Consider the following 14,760-nt stretch of genomic DNA (forward strand, 5'->3'; position numbering starts at 1 on the left):
TGTGATAGAGATATGCTCTGATAAGTGTGACATTGGGGCATAGGAATTATTTCGCATGCTATATTTTTCCGCAAACAATATCGTTGAGTTATGTTTTCTGTTTTAGTTCTTTTTATTATTCATTCAGTATGGACGGCCTTGTTTTGAGCCGGAATAACTTTGTTGTTTTTATTTGAACAATTTCTATTATGTTTTCATTTAGTGAATGTGAACCCTTTATCTTTTGAAATCAATTTAAAGTCAATATGTTTTTTTTAAAAAAAATAATTTCCGCATGATTTTATTTCCTTGTATTTGTTATTTGTGAGGGTAGAGGGTGTCACAGATTGATACTTGGGTGATTTGATTAGCGATGCATATAACTATGAAGTTTATTGCTTTAGAGTTCAGAATGATGATGAATGACAATGCATATAAATGTTTGTGTTCGAGTATGTCACCCTCATGGATTGAATGCTTATTTGTGCCTTTGTGTTTACAGTGACCCTTGAACTCACCCGCACTGTGTCACTCATGCTTTGACTGGGTCCTCTGTGTCTTCAATCTCTGGGAACCAACGCCCGAGAAGATCATCAGTGAAGTCTCCATCAAAGGTAAGTACCCCTGTTTTATGTTTTTTCCTTTCATGAAAGTTTGGTGGTTTCTTTATTTACTAAAGCCAGTAGTTGGATATTGATTAGCGTTATCCTCCTTTTAATTATGTTGCGAGCATTTCTTACTTATTTGTGGATTATGATGTAATACAAAAACACGTTTTCTAGAGAAATTATGCACAAAGAAAATTAGGAGAAGATAGACTGTTTTTGTTTAGAAAATGTAACAAGATACATAGAATAGTAAGAGCAAAATATCCAAGCCAAAGCAAAACCTTTGGTCACAAAGACAATGCCAAATACAAACTGTAAGGCTTTTGGTGCCCTCTCCCATTGCAAAAATTCCTATTGAAACAAATCTCGTTAGACCTTCTTTTCTCTGTCCCCTAACTCTCTTTCCTAAATCCTCTTGCCCCTTTTAGATTATGCTTGTGAGGGCTTTTAGTAACAAACCCAGCCTTAGTAGTTGCTGGGTTGGTTGGACTGTTGGCTGCTGAGTTAATTGGATCTGAGTTTCCTATCAGTATCTTAATGTTTCAGAACTAAGGAAGAGTCAACAATGACATCTTTAGTAGCATAAGCAATATTCAGATAATTGGGAAAAACGGCAGACATGCCATCAATTGTCCTATCTTCAGGAGCCTCGACCTAAAACATCTAGGAAACTTTTAAATGCCACTTCAAAACTTTCTGCATCAATGAAGACTATGAATATGATTATACCAGGTCATCCAATTGATCCAATGGCTCATATTAAGTGGTGCAACAGTGCACCCAGGGGTGTGCCATCATAGACTTGTCCAAACAATATGATAATCTATATACAGTAGTATCCTTTCTTTATGTTCAGGAAAAGGAAACATATCCAAAGGTTCCAATGACCCTAGTTGATACATGGGTATTGGCAGCATAAGCTAACCTCGCAAGTCCAAAGTCAGCAACCTGTGCTAAAACAAGGGTGAATTACCATCCAGACTTCGTATTTAGAGAAAACTAATGTGTCTAGATTGAAAAACAAATTTCAGCATAGTACATGACCAAAACAAAATGTATGCATACCTGTGCCTCATAAGCATTATCCAAAAGTATTTTTGCGGACTTTATATCTCTGTGAATAATCTTTTGGCTGCCTAGAGATAGATAAAATACTTTAGTTATTCATAGAAATGAAAAATTAACATTGACATAAGAAATTTTGAAATGAAATATGAAATATAAAAATCCAGAAGTTTTTTGCAGGCAGTTGTCTTCCTATTAAATAAAAAAATCATGCGCTATGTAATTCCTTAGTTAGGTCCTCAAAAAGGTTGAAAATATGCCACACTCTTGTAAATGTCTTCTTTGTATTTGTAATAGTTGGAATAGTTGCTAAGCTCTACCCAAAATTTACTTCTGTTTGTAGTTACAAACACAGTGGTGTTCGGAGAAATGTTCAGAAGAGTGAAGCATAGTCAATAATTATGTGATCTCCTTAAGATACAATGAAACATAAACAAATAAAGTGACTCAAAAGTAACAACAATCTTTCTTAAAGCGTGAAATGAACTTCATAACACTATTGAATAAAAAAATCATGCGCTATGTAATTCCTTAGTTAGGTCCTCAAAAAGGTTGAAAATATGCCACACTCTTGTAAATGTCTACTTTGTATTTGTAATAGTTGGAATAGTTGCTAAGCTCCTACCCAAAATTTACTTCTGTTTGTTGTTACAAACACAGTGGTGTTCGGAGAAATGTTCAGAAGAGTGAAGCATAGTCAATAATTATGTGATCTCCTTAAGATACAATGAAACATAAACAAATAAAGTGACTCAAAAGTAACAACAATCTTTCTTAAAGCGTGAAATGAACTTCATAACACTATTGACATCTAAGAGGTATTCATATTGTAACTTGTAAGATCTTATAGGCTTTAGGATAGTTCTCTGCTTCAGAAATTTTTTATACATCAGTACATAATCTTCTCGTAACATCCATCAAACATCAAGCAAAGTTAAGGGATGAGAGGATAACAAATTAAGAATTATTAAATTGTTGGCCCATAATTCATGGAGAAAGGGTAGCTAGGAGTGTCTTCAGATAACAGAAAATTATGACTCACTCGACAAGGATAAAAGGAGTATTTCAACACATCACTTGAAAACCTATACACATCATATAATGAGTTTAACTGAACCCCCTTAAACCATCCGCGTTCCACCTAAAATTTGTCAGAAATTAAAATTAAATTGTGCAGTTCAGATTTTCTACACAACATTTGCACAATCATTTTGTTGGTAAATATTTGTGTTTTAATTTAAAATTTATAAATATATATTAATTCTATTTTATAAAATAATATTTATTTTAGATTCTCTTAAGATTTTGTTTTAATGAGTCAAACTAGTTTGTTATATTTGTTGTGACAACTGTAGGTTGGTTTTCCAACGGTCATATTTTCAACGGTCATATTTTGTTGTTGCAAAATGCCTATATATATATATCTCTTTCCTCTTTTCTAGAAATGACAAACTGAGAGCTCTGGTTTCTTTCTGTAAAAAATTTATCTCTTTCTTTTCCTATACAAAACTTAATTTTTGTGAGAGCAAGAGCATTGGTGTTCATAAGGTTCGGGGATCCTTTCGCTGCACACGATCGGAACCAACGGGTTGTCGTATCTTGGGAGAGGAGCGCAATCAGAATTTCTTACCCGTGCAGTGGGGGCGTTTTCTCTCTAAGGATAGCGTTTACGTGCTTCAACCCAGGCTATATCTTTCTTCCCTTAATTTTTTTTCTTGTGCTTATTGTATGTTATAATGCATTATTCATGTGCTGTCAATTAAATTTAATTTGCTACTGCTATTTTGTTATTTAATTCAAGACTGTGCATCTTCTTCATATTTATTTTCTTTCATTTTTTATTTTATTTTCCATCAGTCTTAGAGAGAAAAATTTTATTTTTTCACTTTCTTCTTGCATAGTCTTTTTGCAGTAACATCCTATTTAAACTTTTTTTATAAGCACTTATGGGAGACGAAAATAAATACAGATATGCTTACAGTCCTCATGCAGATATGCTAGGCCCTTTGCAGCACCTATTGCAATCTTTAGCCTCTTGGCCCAATGTAACACTTCCATTCCACTTTCTGTAATAATACACATATGATGATGAGAAGCAAATGAAATACAGAGAAAACACGAACTCCATTATCATTTTCGAAGAAAAAATCAAGTGAAACTCACATTACCATGCAAGTGATGATGAAGTGTTCCATTAGGAACATACTCATAGATAACAGTTCTTTGCCGCTCACATATGCAATAACCAACTAATGCCACCAAATGTCGATGATGAACACAGCTGATGATCTCCACTTAAGCCTTCAATTCCCTTTCTCCCTGTCCACTGCCAGCCTTAAGCTGCTTTACTGCAACTGTTTTTCCATCTGGCACCCAACCTTTGTAAACACACCCAAACCCTCCTTCCCCAATAAGCTTTTGATTAGAAAATGCATTGGTCATTTCCATAACCATTTCATAGGTAAAAATTATTTGAACACTTTTGAACTGAGCCGAGTCGAAAGAAGCGCCTAAATGTTGCATGCTCATATTCCCATTTCCATAGTTGTTTGCAAGGGGGGGCGATGGGATAGGCTGCTGTACATAACAATGCCCATTAGCACCTGGTGGCCATCACAATTAGACAAGAAAATCAAATGTAGCAAGGCAATGAATAAGTAAAGAGAAATGCTGATTGGTATGAAAACTTAGTGAAAGACATATATGAAAGTGAAATTTCTCTCCCAGGATAAAAAATTATTTGTTACAAATTTCCGGAAAAAATTATTTGTTACAAATTATTTATTGGGAGGTTACACAATTATTTTTTTTAATCCCCAAAATATCTTTTTATCCTTATTCTGGATTTTACCATGTTATTAATGTAGTTAGGACATTTATGTTTAGTTACTAAATCTGTTGATTATTTAAGTTAGTTACAAAAGTTAAACTTTGTATAAGTATGGCATTTACCTAATAATAATAGTTTGTTGTACAATGAAGCATATCAATACAAATCCATCTTTCATCTTTAAGCTCTCTAAGACTGATATCTTATACATATAATTATTATTACTCCAATGAATGAATCCTACTAGTAAGCAAGGTTGTAAGTGAGCTAAACTGCTCATGAATTAGTCAGAAATCAATTCGTTAAATATTTCAGTCAAACTCAATTCTCAACCAAATTTCTTGCATATCATCTATTACTTCCTCCTATTTCTTTTGTGATCATATGATCCACTACCTTCTCCACTCCTAACATACCCTCCACCCTCACTTGTGCTACCACCACTAACAAAGCCTTCACAACCTCCACCATCACTAGTGTAACTACCACCATCGAAGCCTTCACAAACTCCTCCATTAGGAACTGCTCCTCCTCTAACTTTGAAATCCAACAACCCTTCTTCATCAGGTCTATGATATAAGTAATTACTATAGAAGTTAGGAGAAATCCTTTGTAAATTGTGTCAAAATAAAGTTTATTATTGATTGATTGATTTTTTTCTCAATGTTATACATAGAATCTTGTATTTTATATTTGTTTTTATCCAACAAATGAGAGTTATGTACAGAAAGTAAAAGCCTAATTAATGTTAAGATTATTTTACTAATGTGGTTGCATGTCTATGTAGGCTGATAGAGTTATTTTGTCTTTAAAACATGAGAAACCTCATTGAACATACCAAAACTGTCCCTATTGATGAAGAGTACTTCATGTTGCATCGAACATGACAAACCTCATTGAACCTATATAATTGCTTTAGATATAAATATATCAACATAGTTGCCTTGCATGGTTTTCAATCATTTGAATAAGGCTTAATAGCTTCAATTTTGCCCGCCTTTGTATTGTTTTACTTCTTGTTTTGATTGTTTCCCCCATTCATGGTACAGATTATATCAAGGACTTCAGAAATACATATTTTCTGTACCATTTTACTACATCCCTGCACTCATTGTGGTTGTTAGTCAGCATCTTTCGAGGTATGTATGTATTTATGAAAGTATTGTGCTTATTGTACGTCCTTGTTGAAATATAAGTATTCTTTTATATTCGTAGTTACGTGCAATATGAGTGAAACCTAGTTTCCCGTTTGAGATTCAATACACTGATTAATACGAATAGTTTGGATTAATCGATGCATTGAGTCTTGAATTGTCCGTTTGGACAGTTTGGGAAGACATTTTTTTATAGTTGATTCATACGTAGAGGTAAATTCTCTTTTGAATGATTTGTTGAAATTTTGGTATACTGCATCTAACATTGTTCTTTGAGTGCATATTTGACTACGGTGATTATGCAGCATGTCATCGCTTTCTTTTTGTGTACCTGAAGACCAATGCCAAATGCTGCCGAAATTTCGTCAAATCACTCGAAAGAGATTTTACCTGTACGTTTGAATCAACTATAAAAATGTTTTCCTGAATGGGATAGGGCCACACCTTTAATGAAAAAAGTGAGTTTAGCATACATGATAGATAACTTAATGATTTTGATCAATAGCACAGACGAAAGATGGATCGAAGTTGAATGAAAGCATCACGCATCAGTGACGAGTATAGGAATGGGGTCGAACAATTTCTACAATTTACACAACTTAATGCTGAAAGTTTGAGGGGAGATTTTTTTTGCCCATATGTTCAATGTTTGAATGGGAGACGACAGTCAATAAATGAAATCAGATCACATCTTATATGTCACGACATCATTCCGAATTACACAAAATGGATATGGCATGGGGAATTGCCCGACATTCCAACTGTTTCTCGTACTCAACCGGTACATGAAGACACCGAAGATCGTATAGAGGACATGATCCGTGATCTTGGACAAGACACTTTTGAACAAACATGTGACACCCTCTACCCCTCACATATATATTAATAAAGGAATAAAAATTCAAATATTAATTAAAAGTATTTTTTTAAATTTTTTAAATACAAGCCTTTCAAATGGGTAAAAGGCTCACATTCACTTTCTTCTACATCATATTCAAACTTGTCCAAATAAATAATAAAGTCATCTCGGCTCAAACAAGGCCATCTAAGTTTCATACAATTAATATAGAACCTATATCCTAATGTCACATTCTATCAGAGCGTGGTGTTCTCGTGTCCTCTAGCATGAGGTTCTTCATAGTCATCCACCTATTCATCTGCTCTCCCGAACACAAAGGTCAAGATCATCACAGGATCCAAACACAAACAGCAAACCGGGAGTGAGTTATCACATTCGTAACTACTAGAGAGAAACAAGATAACATATAGTAGCCAAATACAATTTACTTAGCATATCTCACATTATTTCATCACTTTGTCATTCATCAATCACACTTTCCATCCATCAAATCACACCTTTCAATCATCAATCACAATACACAGGAATCACACACTCCGATCAAGACATAATAACACATCAATTTCATATTAAACAATTAGCAAGCGTATGAAACAGTTATGCTAAGACTCAAGCCTATATGCAATGTGGTACCATGTCAGTGAAAAACCTCGTCGGGCGCCTAGGAGTACATGACAAGACAAACCACACAATAGTAAGTCAAGTCACTCTCACTAGATAATATCATAGGGAGACCAGTCAGGGTCACAGTGTTTTGCGAGAATGCTCTAACCATATGGGATCAACATAGGCTTAAAGGAGCACTCAAACCGTGTGACCCCCAAGGCCTACACTCCGAAGAGTCTGTCAAGGCCTCTCCCTCCTGATTCAGGTCCAACCCAGAAAACATTTTAGCACACAGATTCTATCTATGAATTGTACAAAACACACAACTCCTCAATTGTTTTCAAAATAATTTTAACTCGTCGCCCTTAAAGGAACTTAACATTAACTCGTCGCCCAAAAAGGGACTTAGCATCAACTTGTCGCCCAAAAAGGGATTTAGCATTAACTCGTCGCCCAAAGAGGGACTTAGCATTAACTCGTCGCCCTAAAAGGGACTTAGCATTAACTCGTCGCCCTTAAAGGGACTTATGGTCGTGTGATTGTACAATTCATAGTTCACAACTCAATGCACATATATATCTCAATCATATACATACTCAATTTATCACATACACTTAATCTCAATCACAATGATATAATCTCAATTTAACATGTTATCACACCTCATGAATCATATACATTTTACTTATGAACTATGCAATACACACATTTACTCAATTGTTTTCAAAATTATTTTAACTCGTCGGGTTCCCACAGTGGATCTCATCACAATACTCGTCGCCCTTAAAGGGTCTAACAATTGTGTGATTGCATAGTTCATAGTTCACAACTCAATACATATATCTCATCTCAATACACACATATTTCATTATCCGTCACATGTTCAATTTATCACATACGCACAGTTTGAATCATTATTTCATAACCTAAACATAACAATTTATACAAAAGATTTTATCACAACATGGGGTGTAAAACCTCTGAAATAGTTTTTCACAATTGTATCAAAATTAATTAATCAAAATCATGGGTTAAACACAAAGATATCAAGAGCACTCAAGTTTATCAATCAATTCTCATCAGGACATCAATTGGTACATAGAACACAATAATATTGTATTTATAATCATAAAGGAAAAATTATAATTCAATAAACATCCCAAAATAAACTCAAATTTAGTTCTCTAAGGATCCCTACACATGTTCATTCTAACCCCCAATTGCGATAAACTCATCCCTTACCTCTGAGCGGACTCACGTGTCTTCAGCCAGCGATAGTAACATCTCTAACGGTTCTCTGAGATTCCTTCAGTTATTCCTCCGACTACTCCGATAGAGTTCCCAAACGTCAGAGAGACGGAGAAGAGATTGAAACCTCCACTTATACTGTCTTCATGTGATTCCTCTTTCTCCCTCCACGAACATTATCTCGAAAATCCCAACGATGGAAGCGTGCGCAATTAAATTTCGAACAACATATCCAAATTTAATGAAAATCCAACGGTTAACGAAACCGGAAACGTAGTTTTACCGAGACAGTTTTGGGTTTCTACGGGAAATTAAAATATTACAATGCAAAGGGTTTTCCTCTAAGCTCAGATATGATTTTGAAATTCCCAACGGTAAGAATGTTCGGAATTGGGTTTCGAACGTGATACTCAAATTTTACGACGATCCAACAGTGAACGAGTCCGAGATCGTCGTTTTTCTGAGATAGGTTTGGTGGGCTGCAGGAAAAAGAAAGGGTTTTGAGAGGAGAAGGGGAAAAACGAAAATGAGGCCAAAAAGAGGCACCTGACTTAACTATTTATACCTAGGGACTCAGCCTATTATTTGCTCTATATTTATTTATTTTATAAAAACAAACTTTATTTTATTTTCTATCAAACATGAAATACTCTTTTTATTTTCTCTCAAATCATTATTTTAATTAATAATTATATCTCCTTATTTATTTATTTATAAAATCTCATCATTTTTATAAAACTCTATTTATTTATAAATAAAAATCCTTTTTAATCTAGAATACAAAAATTGGGATGTTACAAAACACATGCACCTTTGTATGATAACATAGAATGTGATTCAAAGACGCCATTGTATTCAGGGTGCACAACTTTCACACGGTTGTCAATAGTCTTAGCTTTGGTCAACTTCAAGGCAAGATTTGGGTGGAGTGATAAAAGCTTCACTGAATTGCAGGTGTTATTGAAGAACATGCTTCCTAAACATAACACGTTGCCAAAAAATCACTACGAGGCAAAAAAGATTTTGTGTCCAGTGGGAATGGAGTACCAGAAGATCCATGCATGCCCTAATGATTGCATATTGTACAGAAATGAGTATGCAGAAATGTAGCAGTGCCCTATGTGTGGGGTATCACGATACAAAATGCAGCATGACGAATTACGTGATGATGCAACCACAAAAAATTTTCGTCTTGCAAAGGTCAGCTGGTATCTTCCAATAATACCAAGGTTTAAGCGATTGTTTACTAATGGACATGATGCAAAAAACCTTACATGACATGTAGATGACAGAAAAAGTGATGGATTACTCCGACATCCAGCTGATTCTCCATAATGGAAGACAATTGATTGTTTGTATCCAAATTTTGGGGACGAGCCAAGGAACCTAAGGCTTGCTCTTGTTTCGGATGGAATGAATCCTTATGGTAAGTTAAGCACCAACCATAGTTCATGGCCTGTTTTGCTGATGATTTACAACCTCCCTCCTTGGTTGTGTATTTTGCGAAAATACATTACCCTGTGTATGATGATAGCGGGTCCAAGGCAGCCAGGGAATGATATTGATGTGTAGGCAGCCAATTAATGACTTTCCAACATATGGAAATTTAAGTGGATACAGTGTCAAAGGGCATCATGCATGTCTTATCTATGAGAAAAACACAAGCTTCATCCAACTCAAATATGGAAAGAAGATAGTATATACCAAACACAGAAGATTTCTGAAACCTTTTCACCCGTATCGACGATTGAAAAAAGCTTTTAACGGAAGTCAGGAAAATGAAAGTCCGCCGGAACCATTAGCTGTAAAAAAAGTTCATGATCGGGTAAAAGACATTGTAACTATATTTGGGAAGTCCCAAAAGAAGACATCATCTCCCACAAACATGTGGAAGAAATGATCAATATTCTTTGATCTTCCATACTGGTTTGATCTACATGTGCGTCATTGTCTAGATGTTATGCATGTGGAGAAAAATGTTTATGATAGTTTAATTGGTACCCTTCTTAACATTAAAGGCAAGACAAAGGATGATTTGAAATGTCGTCAAGACTTGGTTGACAAGGGAATACGAGAGAAGTTGCATTCGATATCACAAGGTTGGTGAACATATCTGGCCCCAGCATGCCCCACAATGTCAACAACAGAGAAGAGAAGTTTTTGTCAATGTCTACAGAATGTAAAAGTTCCACAAGGATACTCTTCAAATATAAAAAACCTTGTAGCCCTCAATGATCTGAAGTTGGTTTGCTTGAAGTTTCATGATTGCCATGTTTTAATGCAACAATTATTGCGTGTTGCGATTCGCAGGATCTTGCTTGACAAAGTTAGGGTTGCCATAACCCATTTGTGCTTTTTTTAATGCCATCTTTAGCAAAGTCATTGACCCTCAACAATTGGATGATTTGGAGAATGAGGCTGCCATTGTCCTTTGTCAGTTGGAGATGTATTTTCCTCCATCATTTTTTGACATCATGGTTCACCTAATTGTTCATCTTGTGAGGGAAATTCAGTTGTGTGGTCTGGTTTTTTTTTTTGCGGTGGATGTATCCAATTGAGTGCTACATGAAGGTGTTGAAGGGATATACAAAAAATCAATACTGACCAGAAGCTTCCATTGTTGAAAGGTATGTTGCTGAAGAAGCTATTGAGTTTTGTTTGTAGTACATGAAAACAGTTCAACCTGTCGGGGTACTGAAAACTCGTCATGACCGGACATGAGGAGGTAAAGGGACACAAGGATACAATGTTGTTACCATGACTCAACAAGCGCATTTGTATATCTTGAATAACACACAGGAGGTCGTTCCATACATACAAACTCACAAAGAATATCTAACATCTATTCACCCAAAAATGAACTTGATGAAATTGTTGCAAGAGCATAATAGAACTTTCATAAACTGGTTTAACGAAACAATCATCAGTGATGATAATGCTTCCAAAACATTAAGATTGTTGACTATTGGTCCAAATCTAAATGTCCCCACTTGGAAGAGGTATGATATAAACAATTATTCTTTCTACACAAAGTTACAAGATGATAAAAGTAGTGTGCAAAATAGTGGGTCATTGTAGAGGCTCATTCCGAACACTTTTCTAGTGCATCAGATAACAACCCAATTCATGCCTCAATGCCTTACATCGGAGTTATTGAAGAAATCTAGGAGCTTGATTATAATTAACTCAGAGTGCCTATATTTAAATGTCAATAGGTTAATGGAAATACCGGTGTTCATAGAGATCAAATGGGATTCACTTTAGTAGACCTTAATAAGGTGGGCTACAAGGAGGAACCATTCATTATGATAAAACAAGCTAGGCAAGTGTTTTACATCCAAAAATGAACTTGATGAAATTGTTGCAAGAGCATAATAGAACTTTCATAAACTGGTTTAACGAAACAATCATCAGTGATGACAATGCTTCCAAAACATTAAGATTGTTGGCTATTGGTCCAAATCTAAATGTCCCCACTTGGAAGGGGTATGATATAAACAATTATTCTTTCTACACAAAGTCACAAGATGATAAAAGTAGTGTGCAAAATAGTGGGTCATTGTGGAGGCTCATTCCGAACACTTTTCTAGTGCATCAGATAACAACCCAATTCAAGCCTCAATGCCTTACTTCGAAGTTATTGAAGAAATCTAGGAGCTTGATTATAATTAACTCAGAGTACCTATATTTAAATGTCAATAGGTTAATGGAAATACCGGTGTTCATAGAGATCAAATGGGATTCACTTTAGTAGACCTTAATAAGGTGGGCTACAAGGAGGAACCATTCATTATGGCAGAACAAGCTAGGCAAGTGTTTTACATCCAAGATCCAAATGATTCTAGATTATAAGTGGTTCTACAAGGAAGACCAATTGGTATTAGAAAACAAAATGATTATGCAACCCTTGACATTTGTGAGACTCCTCCTTTTTCCACAAAAATGCCTTCCATATGTGAACAACCCGAGGTGGATGATGTGTGAATTTTTGTGATAAAAAATATTTAGATAATAAAGTTTTAGTAAATACTCATTTTTAAAATAAATGAAAATTTGAATTTCATCTTTATATATTTTGTGTAAAGTAAATTTTTGGTAAAAGAAAATTATGGCAGTGGAAGTTGACTTTGAGTCAGCATGCAAATATGTTAGATTTGTGTGTCATTGTATGAATCCATTTACTGCTGAGCACCACATTTACATTGTTGCAAACAAGACAAATAAATTTTCTATAGGATTATTGATGAAGTTCAATTATTAAAGTGTAGATATTTTATCTTAGGATTTACTTAAACTCACATTATAGTTAACTTATTTTAGGATTTATATAAAGAGAAATAGATAGCACCCATTTTTACAAAATTGCCAGCAAATTGACAATAGTTACGTAAAGATATAAACAAATTTTAATTTATAAATACTTATTAAAAGAGTTTGAGTGAGTTAGAATAGCCGAAATAAAAAAAATTGGGATATGTATGTATTAAGCTATCAAGAGTAAAATCAATACGGATATATTATTAACTAAATTTGCATTTCTTTTTATTTATTTTTTATCTTTTTAAATTGAAATCAACTGAATTTTATTTACCGTTATAAATAGATATTTTTAATTTTTTGATAGTATACCAAAATTTAAATTTAAATAAATCTAATAAGGTTACTGGGTTTTTGAACAAACTGGAATATTGAGAAATAAATAAAGTAAAATTTGTAGCTTAATTCATGGTAGAAACAAAATGTTACTGTTTAATACTACAGACTCAAATTTATATAATATAACACTCATCCAAGGAGTTTTTTTAATAAATTGACCCAAAGAGTTAACATGGTATCGTGTTTTTTTAAATTTATAATTTTTCATACTTAAATATGTTTGAAACATCTGATAAATAATCAAAATTTGTTTTGTATTGTTAAAAAATAAAAAAATTTGCATTGGATTCTTGGGATATTAAAAACTTTTGTTACGAGTGTTTGTCGTTCTTGGACTCACTTTTTTCTTTTGAATGAAAAGAGCGAAATACAACCAAAACACTATATTATCCATGTCAAAAAAAATTAAAAAAAAGCCATAAAAAATGAAAATAAAATCACAACGGAATTTCTCTTTTAAACCATCTATCAGCAACCAGCTAGCAAAAAAAAATCATCAGGAGGCAAAAGAACCATCCTATCCAACGGAGTGCCCTTAAAAAAGATAACATCATCTTCTAACCAAATTTCAAAACCTTTTAGTTAAACCTAACCAGCAAAATCTTTGCCAAATTAGTGGGAGCCAAAAGCCTTGAATGATGCTTACATGATCCGAACTAGAGTCCTAATGTTTTTAGAATTTTACTAACAAGGTTATGTTCCTTTCTTATAGTATATGTTTGAAACATTTAATAAATGATCAAAATTTGTTTTGTATTGTTAAAAAATAAAAAAAATTACATTGGATTCTTGGGATATTAAAAACTTTTGTTACGAGTGTTTGCAGTTCTTGGACTCACTTTTTTCTTTTGAATGAAAAGAGCGAAATACAACCAAAACAATATATTATCCATGCCAAAAATTAAAAAAAGCCATAAAAAATAAAAATAACATCACATCCGAATTTCAATCTTTTAAACCATCTATCAGCAACTAGCTAGCAAAAAAAATCATTGGGAGACTGAAGAACCATCCTATCCAACTGAGGGCCCTTAAAAAGGATAACATGCTTTTCTAACCAAATTTCAAAACCTTTTACTTAAACCTAACTTTGCTCCTCATATTCCTTCCTTTTTGTGGTTCCCACTACTAAATTAAAAGCTTCTTTATCTCTTCTTCACTTTCCTTAATCCATCACTCCACTTAGAATAAATAAATAAACATCGTCAATCTTAATCTCTAGATACATATCTCCCTCATTGTTTTTGTTTGAGTGAATCAAGTGTAACCTTTTTTTTCTAGCAGCCTCCCACCTCCACCTCCACTCCTATCCACAGGACAAACCAAGCAAGTCTCTCCTGTACAAATTGTCATATCAAAATAACCAATCAAACAATATTCTCAAGAATCAGATGCACCAAATTATGTTAACCACCTATACCAAGGCAACCTCCATTTCAAAGGACTAATCTAATCATATGGTTTGATGCAGTGCTGCGCCTAATATTCATCCGCCTCATATTCATCATTATGCTCATACAACTCTGATCATTTTCCTAGGAATCAAGCCAAGAAACCCCTCCTTTGACATCCCCAATGCAAACCTCAATGCAGTGTACTTTGACTCAACAGAGTAATGGTGACTTCAGCCTCCTTGCAAGCATCACCAATCCCAATAGGAACATTGATGTGAGGTTTGAGTTGTTTGATGTTGAGCTTTTCTTCTCAGACAGGATCATATCAACACTCCATTCAGCCCTTTACTCAGGGAGAAGG

General features: G+C 34.3%; 1 pseudogene; it reads right to left on the reverse strand.

The window, feature by feature from the left end:
* LOC106796704 (proline-rich receptor-like protein kinase PERK13) overlaps positions 1–5,519 on the reverse strand; it is a 71,882-nt pseudogene extending 66,363 nt beyond the window's left edge.
* Between the last annotated feature and the right edge of the window lie 9,241 nt (positions 5,520–14,760).

This window comes from Glycine max, chromosome 17 (genome assembly GCF_000004515.6).
Source record: "Glycine max cultivar Williams 82 chromosome 17, Glycine_max_v4.0, whole genome shotgun sequence".
In the NCBI taxonomy this organism is placed as follows: Eukaryota; Viridiplantae; Streptophyta; class Magnoliopsida; order Fabales; family Fabaceae; genus Glycine; species Glycine max.